Raw genomic sequence first — 14,475 nt, 5'->3', positions numbered from 1 at the left:
CACACACTAGGGAGAAAGAGAGAGATAGAGGGAGAGAGAGAGGGAGAGAGAGAAAATGAGGGAGAGGAATGTGGAAGAGGTCATGACTGGGATTGTGAATGTGAAATGCGATGACTTCATGACAGAATCTGTCATAGATGACAGTTGAACACACACACACACACACAGACACACACACACAAACACAAACAAGCTACCAGACAAAACAAATCTTTCTTGCCCTGAGACCAACTTTAACAAAATAAAGCATTTACATTTATACTTCTGCAAGATCAAGGGTAGTGTAGCACAGAGGCACAATGGGACACTTCAGTCCACCTCGATTTGAAACATGCTAGTGAAGAGAGGCCAGGTTAAAGGTTAAAATACCTCATTAACACAATTAAAGTAAAAACAGATCACAGAGGGAGTTAGTCAGGGGATCAAAAAAGAGAATCTGTGTGACTGACTGGGAGAATGTGTCAAGACCCAAAAAAGGGGAATGTGTGCCTTTTGTTCTGCCTGAACATGTTCCCTCGTCAGAGGGTACAGTGATGGAGAGGGGTTTAAAGAGAGAGAGAGAGAGAGAGAGAGAGAGAGAGAGAGCAGCTGGTAGCCCTATTGCACCATCTGACCCTGTGCGTCTCAGTGTGGTTTATACACAGCAGGGAATGAGGTGGGGGAAATAATAGTTTATCACACATACACACACCCTCCTTCATCTGTCCCACCCTCCTTTGAGTCCTCCTCTGCTGTCCTTTACTCTCACTGCCCCCTTCAAGTCCCCCCCCCCCGTCTCCATGGCAATCACTCCATCGAAACCTCTGCCAACTCCACCTTCACTTCCTCTTCCCCCCCCTCCACACACACACCAAGATATTTCACCCCTTCCCCCATCATCAGACCATTAGAGAGGAGAGGGCCTCTCTCTGGAAGACGTCAGAATCAGAATAAGAAGAATCTACTGGCATTCTAGGAACCATTTTTGAAAGGGGACGTCACAGGGCATGTCAGGACATGTGGGACGCAGATTCCCTGCTTAACTAATCATACATATCCTCATGATGACATTACAGGAGGGACACTGATGAGTCCCTGGAGAGGAGAGAGGGAGAGAGAGAGAGGGATGGAGCCAGGGAGAGGCAGAAAAAAGAAATTAAGAAAGAAAGAAATTAAGAAAGAAAGAAAAAAAGAAAGAAAGAAAGAAAGAAAGAAAAAGCAGGAATATTGGCCAACTCTCCAGACATAATGTGGAAAACCTTGTGGAGGATTGAATCTATTTCCTCCAGTGGGTAGTTGAGAAATTTTACAATCAACCAGCCCATGCCGTTCCCACAGAGCAGAGCAGAGGACAGGAGAAGAGAGGAGGCGAGGCTGTCTGGACATAGCAGACCAGGAACAGAGAAGGGGAAGCTAGCTGAATATCTGGGCCAGAAATATGTTAAATGTATTTCAATGTTAGTCTTACATGTAGTTATAAGTAGGCCTATCCATCCAACATTGAAACAAGAGAGTGATTGTGTGTAAAGGGGGGGGGGGGGGGGATAAGAGAAAGAGAGGAGAGAGAGAGAGAGAAAAAATAAACAGCCAGCTCTAGTTCATTGTTTTCTCCAGGGGATGTCAAGGTTCAAAATCTGCAGCTCTGGCCCACATTTCCACTGTTATTTTAATAAATGTCTCATTTGTTCAGTTTACCAATGCCTCATCTTCACAATGTGCAATTTCCTGTAATTGTTTGCCTTTGGCTAACATTTTCGGATATTTCTTTCTATCTCAAATAACAGACATGTTAACACTGTGATATAGCAATAACCAGCTGTAAATTTGTCTAAACATAATTTAGTACTTATTACAGTGCCTTCATCCACAACTCTTCTCCTGATACCAGTGAGATGCCATATGACTACTGGGCGAAGTCTACATTCAGGCTGGTTTAAAGGCCTTTTCCCTTCTTGTCCAGTCAAAGACTTCCACACACAGGCACAGAGTATCAAAACTCATATGTCTAATGAAGAGACAATGTTGAACAACTTGCACATACACACAGACACACAGACACACACACCATCTGTGGTAACTCATCTCTACCTGGGTATAACCCCTGGCGTATTGTTTTCTGGTCCAGTGGACATCTCTCATTTAACTAGCTGATAATTCAAACCAGGTCAGAGAACTGAAGAGCAGCATCTGGACCGCCTGACGGCCACACTGACACAAAGACATAACCACACACACAGAAAAATGGCTATGGCAAACAAAATGACTTGGAATGGTTACGCAGAAGTGTGAAGCCCCACATTCACGTCCCCTTTAAGAATGTGAACAAGACACCCAGCATGCTGTTGCTCTCTCCATGGTAGAATGTGTAGTAGTATGTGTGCGGACACATGCACACATACTACTGCAGCGGACCCCATGGATGTGTAGCTCTTCTTCTCATCCATTCTAACCTTGCTTGGAGCCTGTCCACACGCAGTTGACACCCTTTGTAGAATCGCTCGGACCCTATAGCGGACGTGACAGATAAGCTGACAAATAAGCTGCACGAATACTTCTCTCATGGACATCAACTTGAATAAATAAATATTTAAAGTCGGCGTGAGACTCTGTTTTGTGGAAGGGGTCTGAGTGGGGCCATATGTTGGCAGGCTGAGTGATTGAGGGATTAGGGGGTGAGTTGTAAGAACCCATGAGAAGGCGTCGGAGGGTTTGGTCTGGACATCTCTGGAGGGCCGTTCGGGGTTCCTGGGATGCATTTCCTGTTCCCACTCTGGGACTGGAGTGGTGTGACCTGAGGGACTGAGGGGTCACACGATGAGGTCATGCGAAGGGTCGGGTCAGTCTGAGTGTGAGAGAATCCGCCCAATGAGTGCCAGTTTGAGAGTGTGTTTGTTTGTGTGTGTGTATATGTGTGTGAGTATGTGTGTGTATGAGTGTGTGTATGAGAGCGGGAGTGAGCGAGATGATATATCACTTTGAGAGTGAGAGTGAGGGGTTTCACTTGTGTTAATAAAAATCCCCTGGAGAGAATCATGACACACACACACACACACACACACACACACATACAACAGAGAGCAGGGTATGAAGACAACTTACACACACAGCTGCTACAACTACTGCGCAGAATTGTGTCTGCATTTGAGTGTGTACACACAGCACTTGATTTTGGGTGCGGTCACATTTTTCACACCTGATGCGACGCTACCACCCGCCTCGTTCGGAGCACTGTACTTCAAACTTGACATCCCCCCTCCCCCTTTGCTGTGACTAGGGAAACACACTGAAGCGAGCGACACAAGTGACTGCTCACAGCGGATACACTCTCTCAACTGTTTCCTCGTTGGCAAACGGATTGCAAAACAGCTTCCTGTTCGGAGTGCCCCGCCATCCTTCATCGTCACCGGGCCACGTTAATGGTTAATGGATGCACGCACAAACTAACACGGACAAACGCACAAACCAACGTGCTTGTGACGCCACTCTGACGTGTCACTCAATCACACCTTTCAGTCTGTTACCGCTATAGGAAACCCACAGGAGTCAGGTAACTGCCAATTATCTGATTTGGCAAAGACTGACCAAAAGACTAACACAATACGTAACACAGAATAACAATAATTACAAATCCAGTAGACTAACTGTATAGTTTAATTGAGAAATGAAATGCTGCACAAATGCAGCAATTATGCACATACAGTAGGCCTACTGTAGATATTGCATACTGTGGGTAGTGCATACTGTAGATATTGCATACTGTGGGTAGTACATACGGTCTTGGTCTCGAGACCACTTTTACGTGAGAAACTGAAACCACTCGATAACGTTGGTAACAAAGCTCCGCTTCAACCTGTTGGAAGGCTATTTAATTTAAACGCCATTTAATAGAACAACGTGGATCCTTGCAACAGAGCAGAGTTTGTGTATTTGTACGTATGTGTACTTATGATACAAGGATACAAGGAAGTTTATTGTCACATGCATATAGTTACTGGAAGTAAGAAATGCAGTTGGGGGGGGGGGTAAAAAGTGCAGTAGAAGAGGGGTTTAGTAGATTAAGTGGCAAGGGCTGCATAAGAAAGGTGGGGGAGGATTGGGATTGGGGGGGGGGGGCACCAACAAGGAGCACCCAAGAGCAACAGGGGCAAGGAAAAACTCCCTTACCAAGGAAGAAACCTTGGGCAGATCCACGGCTCAAGGGGCTAACCCAACTGCCAGGGGTCTTGGTGTGTGTGTTGGGGGGATGACAAGGGAGATGGGATAGTGTGCTGTATATGTGGGGAGAGGGCAGTGTGCAATATGTGTGTTGGAGAAGCTTCCTCATGAGACAATGTGCTGTGTATTGGGGGGGGGGGGCAGTGTGCTGTAAGTATGTTGGGGATGTGTGTTGGAGAAGCTTCCTGATGAAATAATGTGCTGTGTATGTAGGGGAGAAGGGGGGGGGGCAGTGTATTGCAAGTATGGTGAAGGGACTTACTATTGCAAGCAGAGTACTGTATGTATGATGTTCATGAGTGCTGAGGAGTGAATGAGTGCAAAGTCAGTCTAGTGTGAGTTCAGAGTTGGGAAATGTTTGAGAGTGCTGAGGAGTGAATGTGTGCAAAGTCAGTATAGTGTGACAGTGTTGTTTGACTAAATAAATGGGAAATAACATTTGCATATCACCGTTGTGTTGACTAAACATTAGGCCTAATCTATTTCATGGAAGTTGATATCATACAGTAAGCGCTTTCAGACATACGTGTAAGACCGGAGGTTCTGCCGATGTTAAACGGTGGGGCCGTATATCTGAACGACATAACCGGTCATATGGAAGTCCGAATTCACCCGGTGTTTATACTACTCCCCCCCTAGTATTTCCTCCGGACATTATGTAAATGTGCTGTGTCTGAACGAGGAGTAGAACATTCGGTTAAAATCACACCTAGTGTGTGAGAGGGCGTGTTGGTGACGTTTCTTTCATGCGTCCATGTGGTTAGATCTGACTTAAATGCCAGTGTTATGATGGAGTGGCATAGAGCTGTCCAGAAAATCTCCAACCTGGAAAGATGCAGACATCATGGAGCTACTGTCCATGAGGGCATACAACATTTTGATAGAACACCTGAAGGGAACGTTAGAGACACATTAGGCTACAACTGCATGGCAAGGACAAACGAATTCAGAAGACTGAATCATCATAAGCAGAAGGCGCTGAAAAGGCAGTAGCCTATAGCAACATCATTGACGACAATAACAGGAGTATTTAATAAATTGTTAGCCAACACTGTTTTCTGTTCATTGATAGCCTTCATGACCTGCTGAGCTCGCTGATATTTGCTGAGCATATATGCCTAGAGAAAATGAAAACGAAGAAAACCCAACTTTGTTCCAAGCTCCTTACGTAAATGCTACACATGGGGAAAGGATGCTTTTGGAAAAAATAAACCATGAAAAAACGAACAACTTCACTGTTATTAATGTTAGTATTTTGTTTGTTGCTTAAAAACGTTGTATGATCTTGAAGTCTTGAGTTAGCCTACTGAATTGGCTGATAGCCTACCATAAAGTTTGTGCATGCTCTCTCTCTCCAACGCAAACCAGATTTGGGGTTCTATAGCCTAGCTAATTCTGGTACATAACGTTGAAAACAGATAAATGTGTTTATTTGAAGCACACATACAAATACTGTAGGCTAGGTCAATTTCAAGTGCCCACTTACGTGACTAGCCTACTTCAAGTATTAGCCTATGCACAATAGATTTCTTCTTCTTTAGCCTACATAATGCATAGGCTATATTTTGTAAACAAGAAGCAGCTGTGACAGGCAGCGGCCGCATATAATCTGCGTCATGTCTCAGCATCTTGTGAACTCTACAAGCCCCCACCCCTCACTCGACAACCACACGGAGATTCTGTTGTGCGTGTATGTCGTTCACACATACGTCCGTATAAGGTCAGTATTAGGTCCGCAGGTTAGCATCATATCTGAATAATCCGAAGGGTAGGACCTCCGTTTGACAAACCTCCTCATATACTCCGGAGGTTATATCTGAAAGCGCTTAGTGTAATTTGGCTACTACAATGGAACAAGCTGCAATTTCAAGTTTATCATTTTGTATCTTTTGATATAATGTTACAATTTCATCATGCTAGTTATGGTGTAACTTCAACACTAGTCTGTTTTTTTCCGGTCTTGACTTGGTCTAGGTCTTGGTCTTGACTTGGTCTGTCTTAGTCTTGGTCTCGATACCCTCTGGTCTTGGTAGTGTCTTGGTCTTGGTTTAAGCGGTCTTGACTACAAGTCTAATTAAGTATTGCATTCTATAGGTAGTGTATTCTGTAGGTAGACTTTTGTGTCTGTGTGAGTAGTGGGGTGGCTCGTCCATTTCAATCATTGACCTCACGGATTTGAAGTCATACAAACGTGTCAGCTATGTAGCAACGTTCATGTCCGACGTGCGAAACCACACAGTACACGCGCCCAACCCACACACCTCCTCCCCCATCAAACGACAGCAGAATAAGCCACCAAGAGAGCTATTTTTGGGGGAAAAAAGTTGTAGCCTACACTGTCCCTACATTCACAAGAACTTTCTTGTTCACGCTGTCACTGACCCATGGCTTCCGCTCAAACACATACACATAAGTGTGTGTGTGAGTGTGTGTGAGTGTGTGACCATTCTTACACTGTCTGATCATTGTCTGAATAGGCCTCATTGAAAAAGGGCAGGACAGCAGCTTAGATCATGCTGAGAGAATGTGATGAACTGGCAAAAGCTTTCTCCCACCGGCTCCACACATAGCCCGGACATGATCACAGCTTCCACACACACACACCGTCAGAAACGCATTACATATGGAGAGACGACATCAACAGAACACTATAGAGTTGAAAAAACATCAGGAATATTACATATGGAGAAATGACATCAGCGGTGATTACATGCAGTTTAAGTTGTCTTATTTGAAGAGACATATCAAATCTTTCCCACTATACTTACTGAGAGCTTAGAAAAGGAAGATATCTGTACATCCACAGAAAGAGCTGATTGCTGACCCATTGTCTTTAAAGGGACACTAATCTTTGAGCAGGGTCAGCAGCTGTCCTTCAGGTCAACGTTTGTGTATGTGTATGTGTGAGAGAGAGAGAGAGTAAGAGAGAGAGAGTGGGAGAAAGAGGGTGTGTGCACTTGTGTTTGTGCATGTATGGAGGTGGATGTGCAGGGGGTGACTAGCAGCTGTCTGTCTGTGCTTATGGCCTACTAGCCCTCACCAACAAAGCCTTCACTATGGTTTTGCTATATGTCCTGGTCAGCTGCACTTCACACCTGTTACACCACTGCCGAGGTAAGCAGTGTGTGTGTGTGTGTGTGTGTGTGTGTGTGTGTGTGTGTGTCCAAACATATGTGGGAGGGTGAATGATGGCTGACACATGGCAATGACTATATTTACTTATAGCAGGAAAATGAACCCTTGACTGAAAGAACCTGGAACCACTGATGATATAAAACAGCACCAATCAGGCCCTGAGACACAAAGAAAGGAAGGGGCAGCACATGTACGGGAGAAAATAACATTTGTTATTTCACAACAGAAACAAGTGGCATCGAAATAAGGGCTTATAGAATCACTTGGGAGGCGGAAGACAAATCACTAGCCTTCACACAACGAACAAGACCATTACACACTGGCAGTGGATCAATACCTCCTTAGCTCAATAACTGAAGTAGGCAATCTGAACATTCAGAGAGCCTGATTGAACATCTGCCACACACACACACACACACACACAGAGAGAGACACACACACAGATACACACACTTTTTAATGTCCTATCATAGATGCTCACAGAACACTTTTGTTTTTTATTGAGAGTCAACATCCCACCATACCAACCCCTATATTTCCAAAATAACTGGACTCCTGGCTCCTGACTGGCTACATCAAGTGGATTTATACCACTTTTTTTACACACACATACACGCATGCGCACACACACACACACACACACACACACTCCAATCTCTCTGTGGCTCTCTGGCACATTAAGAAGGATTAGGGAGGATCCCCCTTCCAACGACCACTCTAGAGTGGGGGGAAATCGCAACTGTTACTATACAGCCTGAGCATTATCTGTTGCCAACTGCTGAGCTGGCACTGTCTGTCTGTCTGTGTGGACGTGCAGGTGGCTGGTTCAAAGGGTCCTTTGCCGGGAGCACGCAAGAGCCCTTTTTCTTTGTGCGATAGACACACACACAGACACACATACACTCATATGTTGAATGACTTCAACATTGGTGGATTTGCTGATTTGATTGACTCTTATTTGAAAAAAATGTGCCAAACATAACATCTCTTGATCAGGAATGAGATGAGAACATAAAAAAAAAAATCAGCCTGACTCATTTACTAGGCTGTAACATGGTGTTCTGAAACTAAGCTCTAAAGTGTTCCATCATGCTAAGGCTGCTACACAGGGCTCCTCTTATATGTGTTGATATATGATAGAGACTTTGTGTAATTGTATATATGTATGTGTGTGTGTGTGTGTGTGTGTGTCTGCATTTCTGTGTGTGTGTGTCTGCGTTTCTGTGTGTGTGGGCGCGCATCTGCCGGAGCCTGTGCGGCAGCTCCAGTAATGTGCATGGGGACGCCTCTTTGTTCAGAATAGAGGCCTCCGACGGAGAGAATGGAAAATCAATGTGGAGGCTCAGAGATGAGAGCTGCCATTGGCCCAGGCCTTAACAGCGAAATTTAAAGACAGATGCTCATGCATGGATCCCTCTACAAATCTATAGATTACCACACCAAAGATCGCAGTGCAAATACTCATCCCTGACCATCAACCTCATCTTAACTAGGATCACTGATACCAGGCTGACACAATCTCACATACAGAGAAAAAAAAACCTGAAACCTTTTGTGCGAAATTCTATAGATGATACATGAATGAGATGCTTCTCTACCTAATAATGCCAGGTGTCAGTTTCTCTAACTTATTTTCCCACAACCCGATCTCTCTTTACGATATCATCCCCCACCCCCAATGAACGCTTTCTCTCTCTCCCTCCCTCCCTCTGTTTCTCTTCCTCCTGAGACTGTAATGATACATTACAGGTTGCCCCCCTTTCGTCCCATTGAGGAGAAAAACAAGGGTGGAACATCTTTACTTCAAATTTACAAGACCTAGTATGCATTTTACAGATTTAACATGGAAAAATACACACATGTTCTCTTATGTCTGGATCACACACAAACAAACACACACACACACACACACACGCGCTTTCCTCTCTTTCCCCTTCATCGCGCATCACACAGACGCAAGCTCTCCTGAGAGGTGGTACTGTTTCTACCTACACTAATTTTTCATCTGTCTTTGTTTTAGCTTCTTTGTTTGACCCAGAATTTGAAGTCCACACTATTAAAGCTTTCCGTATGTGTGCATATTATAAATGCTGTTATTGTGACCAACAATACTCTGTTGGTGTACACACATCTGAAAACAGTACTGTTTTTATATAAATGCTGCCAGTTAATGTAAATGTTTGCCTGGAATATACTTGAGATTTTTTAAAACTACATTCGGGTCTAGTTAATGGATTTCACAGACATGCAGAGAGTAATTACACAGTGCATTTAACATATTATATGATGTTCCATGGATCGGGGAGAGTGAGTTCTTGTGCATGTGTGTGTGCGTTTAGGTCCTGATGCATCTCTAACTTGTCATCCAACCACAATGCGCGCGCACCAGCTCCAACGTGTATCAAAACACATCTAGGAAACAAAGAGTGACATCACGAAGCAAAGTCCCGCCTCCTACCCCATCCATATGGTGCGATTGGCTCGTGGGGAGGACCACCACGATGCCTATCAAAATGTAATACCTGGCTAGTGACGTCACAATAGAAACCCTCGGCAAGCAGAATCAAAACATTTGCCAGGCATGGTGGTTACAACAGGATGGGTACTATTACATCATGTTACTGTGGCACATCTATACAGAGTAAGTAAGAGCCGTGATCTTGAAATAAGTGATGTGGACTGACGCCGATACATATTCAGAATGGATGGTCTGAACAGAAAGAATTTCCAACGTGGAGACAGGATACAGTAAACACTAGGGGGTGAGCATCAAAGCCCATAACATGAACAAAGAGATCCAAATGTCAGTGTGAACACACACACACACACACACACACGTGTGCGCACAAAACCAGACAACACACACACACACACACACACACAAGCAACAGAAAATGGACAATGTCACCAGGCAATAATTGCTGAAAAAGTTTTGAATGTTAATGCTCCGGTCATCTGAAGCAACTGGCATGAACAACAACATGTAAGTATGTGCACACAAACAGACACAGACACAGACAGACAGACAGACACACACACACACAGAGAAAAAGAGAGGGAGAGAGATTTCTGCAACATGGACACAATTTTGCCGTGGCTGCAGCTGCTGACTCATGGGAGCATTTGTGCAAAGAAAGACACAGGAATAAAGCGAGGATTTCGACCCACACTGTGTCACTGGGGGCCCTAAACACACACACACACACACACACGGCCAACTGTCACACTCACATCCCTAACCAAGGCCTGACTATCTCATGTACACACTCATCATCCTGTCCAACAGAAACACACACACACACACACACACACACACAAGCAATATTACAGAAAGTGAACAGTGATCTTGGCAGAAAGCTATGGCTCTACAGAGCCCTATGGAGAGACAACACCATGACCAGCTGAGAGAGCATACTAAACATTCCCGTTCACAGGGACAGTTCTGTGACTCACTAGGAGAGTGTACCACCTCAGTCATTCAGAGAATTATGTCATCACATGTTAGTCAACAGATTCCTCCTTCACTTCTCATAGATGTTCTGTTCTTCATTTTCTGATAAACACACTCATTTTATCCTATGTACTGAGATACAACACTAAGAATGTCAAGAAAGAGAGGGTGAGGGAGGGAAATTGTAGTGACAAAGCTCTCTTCTGTGTCTGGGTAATATGAGGTTGTCTGACATACTTGAACTGCTAAGACTTGTTCTGACCGAGTGTGTTAAGATGACATAATACTGTTTAGGAATGTTTTAAAATGGTTGATGGAGCTGTGTGACAATAGAAGTCACCCAGATCACTACTGTAATGGGAGTCAGAAAACACATATACATGGGAGAATACAACCTGTACACAGAACAGAGATAGGGGCCAAAGCAACACAAAAACCTATGTCGCTGAACATGGGATGATAGTTTTCTGAACTATTCAAATCTAAGCCCCTTTCTCAATCGCTTGTCATTCCCTTCGGGAAGTGGAAGGAGGACTCAAGGGGAGTCTGCAGTGCGCACAAACACATGTACAAATGCAAGAGGATGGGTTCAAAGATCAAAAAACAGATGTATAGTGTTTGACAAAATACACTCCAAATTACAAACACATGTGGCCTGGGCCTTCCCCACCCAGCCCCCTGCCAATCAGACAGAGTGAATCTGCACTACCCTCTATGATCAGCACACACTGCATTGCACGATATGGCATAGGATCTCATTAACTTTGTCACTTTACCCGATTGCAATAAGTTTAGCTAAAGGTTTACAGAGTGTTAATCTTTTTTGCCAGAAGTGCTACTGCTTGAAAGCAATCTTCCTGATCTGAGTAATCAGCACGACGATTATCCTACAGCCGTCAACTCTTCTACAATGTCCACGTGGTAAGGCATGAGAAAGAAATGTTCAGGAACAGAAACGTCTGGCTGTCTAGAGTCCACAGCACAGAAAAGTATACTTAACAGGAGCCTTGAAGTGCTGTTGAGTAGGCTACTCCCATTCTCAGTCAGCCACGGTGTGAATTCTCCAATGACAAACGCACCCAGCCCCATGTGCTTTGACTTGTGTGCTGTCACTCGAAACTAAATTTACTACAGACTATGGGCTCATTCACGAAAATGGCTGCATACGTTGGCTAAAAAAAATATTTGTGCTATGTGTGCTTCAGAAGAACAATGTTTTAAGCAACTCCACGAATGAACAACTGCTCGTAAAGAACAATAACGCAACCACCAGTATTGTTCATGGAGGATATGTGTCCCATGCATGTTCTACTAATATTTTAAAAGAAGTAGGCTAGGCCTCTAACGTTACACACAAATTGAACAATAACGATCTCTGTATGAGATAAAACCACCGGGGTCTTATTTGTCCTGTTTATCACCGAGATTCCAACAATGTCCTCCGAGGAGCCTGTGTAGGTTACTTTGTTTTCAGCGGTCACGTTCAGCAACTGAACTGAAGCGGAATGATGCCAGATGACTATCCGAGATTGATTTCACTAAAGGAGTCACTCGTCCCGCACGCGCGCGCAGGACCGATAAATAACAACCGCCTAACCTTTCATCACATCGGTGAACGAAACACAGACATAAAGACACATACCTCCAAGTTCCTCTTAGATTGCTGGTCTTGAAGAAAACTTGCTCAGATGACAAAAAGTAAAAAGGATTTGTTGAACATCCGTGAAATTTCCGAGCACTTCTCTTTTAAGGTGTGTCTATCTGCTTTTCTCCTCTGTTGGAAACAGTTCAGTTACGGGACCCATAGAAAATGTAAATTAATACTAGGCGGTGGGGGGCTGTCTTATACGACCCAAAGCTTGATTCACATAGAAGACTCCTCCCCCTTGTCTCATGTTTATTCATTAAGGGGAGCCCCAAGAATTCACTGGGCGTGGTACATGAAAGAGAGGAGGAGACTGACGCGCACACTGGGATAGATGCAATTGTTTGACATTTTTCTTTGTGTGGTTTTCGTCATCAAATACAGTGAGTACACAAGCGGTTTATGTGAGGTTGATGCTGACATATCACACAACACCATACCCTAATACCCCATAGTGATTATTGTCAACAAGACATTTTTTAGACATAATCCGTGTATGGATTAATCTGTCGGGCTCCAGATCTCCCCTTCTATTAAATTGACAAAAGAAGAATTCATGCTTCTCTTACTTTGCAAGACAATGGGGAATATTACAGACATAGACAATATTATAATACACATTTTAAATCACAACTAGCCCGCTCTTGAAATGGAGGTGATGAGTTCAGCGGAAGATGTGTGATGTGCGCGTGCAGAGACGCAATTTCCAGTAATCGCTGGCCAGGCGCGAAGAGGATGCTGCAAAGTTGACTTCACCAAGGTCAGCTCTGCATGCTAATAGTTCTGAGGCAACAAGTAGCCTACCTCCGAATGTTTTTTTCAAAGAGAATAGTTAGGTCATACATTACACGTTTTCCTATTTGCCAGATCCACCTGCTACCAAGATAGGCGTAAAATAGCATATTAAACCTTATTTAGATTTCCGAATGTAAAAGTTAGTACCCTATAAGTTAAACTTCTAATGAAGGTATGGCTTCATACAAACAATGATTCACAATTACACCTCTTGGCTGTAGCTTACAAATGAAATATTAGGCTACCCTTATGTGTGTGCTATTTTGGCTGGCTATTGTATTGTGAGAGGATTTATGTAACTTCGAGGAAATCATAGGGGTTGCCTCACGCTCTTTTTCAGGATGACTCAGGGTGAGTCAGGGTGGGGTCTAGCTGATTTTTTGGGTGCAGAGTGAGAATGTGTTTACTCCTGTGACTACTGACTCACACATTAGACCTAGGCCATACTGTACCCTGTGCATATGTGTGGTTAAGAGAGAGAGAGTGAAAGAGAAAGAGAGAGGAGACAACACTGTGCTCACCGACCCCCATCTCTCTCAGGACGTACAGGAAACAGATGTGGGTCGGTGGAAAGAAGGGGAGGAAGGTTCTGATCTGTGGGGGGACAGAACCACAGAATTTATAGAACACAACCAGACTGTGACTGAAAAAAAATAATCAGGAACGCTTGAAACATTATTCAATGAGTAAAAAAAAATTACTTGAAACCATAACTGCACTTGCATTATCTGTCAGAGAATATTAATTAATTCAAAATAAGATTGCCCTCAACCTTAAAGAACCCACAAAATAACATGGCTAGGCAACTTTCTATCAGTAAACGTTGTCATAAACAAATGAGTAAACAAATCCTAACCGCAGTTGCTGTGGAGAGAGTTTGGTGTAGGCTACTCCTCTCAATCTGACTGTGCTCCTTCAAAATAGAGATATAATCTGAATGCGGTTAGATCAACAGATTATCATTGCCATGGAAACATCATGGCACATCTGTCATAAACAACTGACAACTCAGTGCTTACATCTGTCACAACTTTCCATTCAAACGGAAGTGTGCCAGGTGATCTGTTAGTGACATGCAGGTGACCAACGGTTTACAGGGGGGGGGGGGGGGTTAAACCACAAGTAAAGCTAAATCTAGTGTGTGTCGATATGCTTTTGTTCCCCTGTGTAATTCCTCCTGAAATCATACAACAACATGTAAACATTCAGATGTGATAAACAGCTTGTATTGTACAAAATAAGCTACCTCATGTTG

The 14,475-nt window shown here is 43.8% G+C and overlaps 1 protein-coding gene across 1 annotated transcript in view; it reads right to left on the bottom strand.

Annotated features, from left to right (window-relative positions):
* The window catches only part of fam107b (family with sequence similarity 107 member B), a 25,401-nt gene extending 12,806 nt beyond the window's left edge, over positions 1-12,595 (bottom strand). Inside the window, exon 1 of the mRNA XM_076263334.1 lies at positions 12,423-12,595. The gene's annotated coding sequence lies outside the window, so the exon portion shown is untranslated. The remainder of the gene's footprint in view (positions 1-12,422) is intronic.
* Between the last annotated feature and the right edge of the window lie 1,880 nt (positions 12,596-14,475).

Source organism: Alosa pseudoharengus, unplaced genomic scaffold (genome assembly GCF_046254945.1).
Source record: "Alosa pseudoharengus isolate Yale_2024_CS ecotype anadromous, Long Island Sound unplaced genomic scaffold, YU_APseudo_1.1 YU_APseudo_1.1_scf_10, whole genome shotgun sequence".
Taxonomy (NCBI): Eukaryota; Metazoa; Chordata; class Actinopteri; order Clupeiformes; family Clupeidae; genus Alosa; species Alosa pseudoharengus.
The sequence above is the reverse complement of the archived record's forward strand: the minus strand, read 5'-3'. Positions and strand labels throughout refer to the sequence as shown.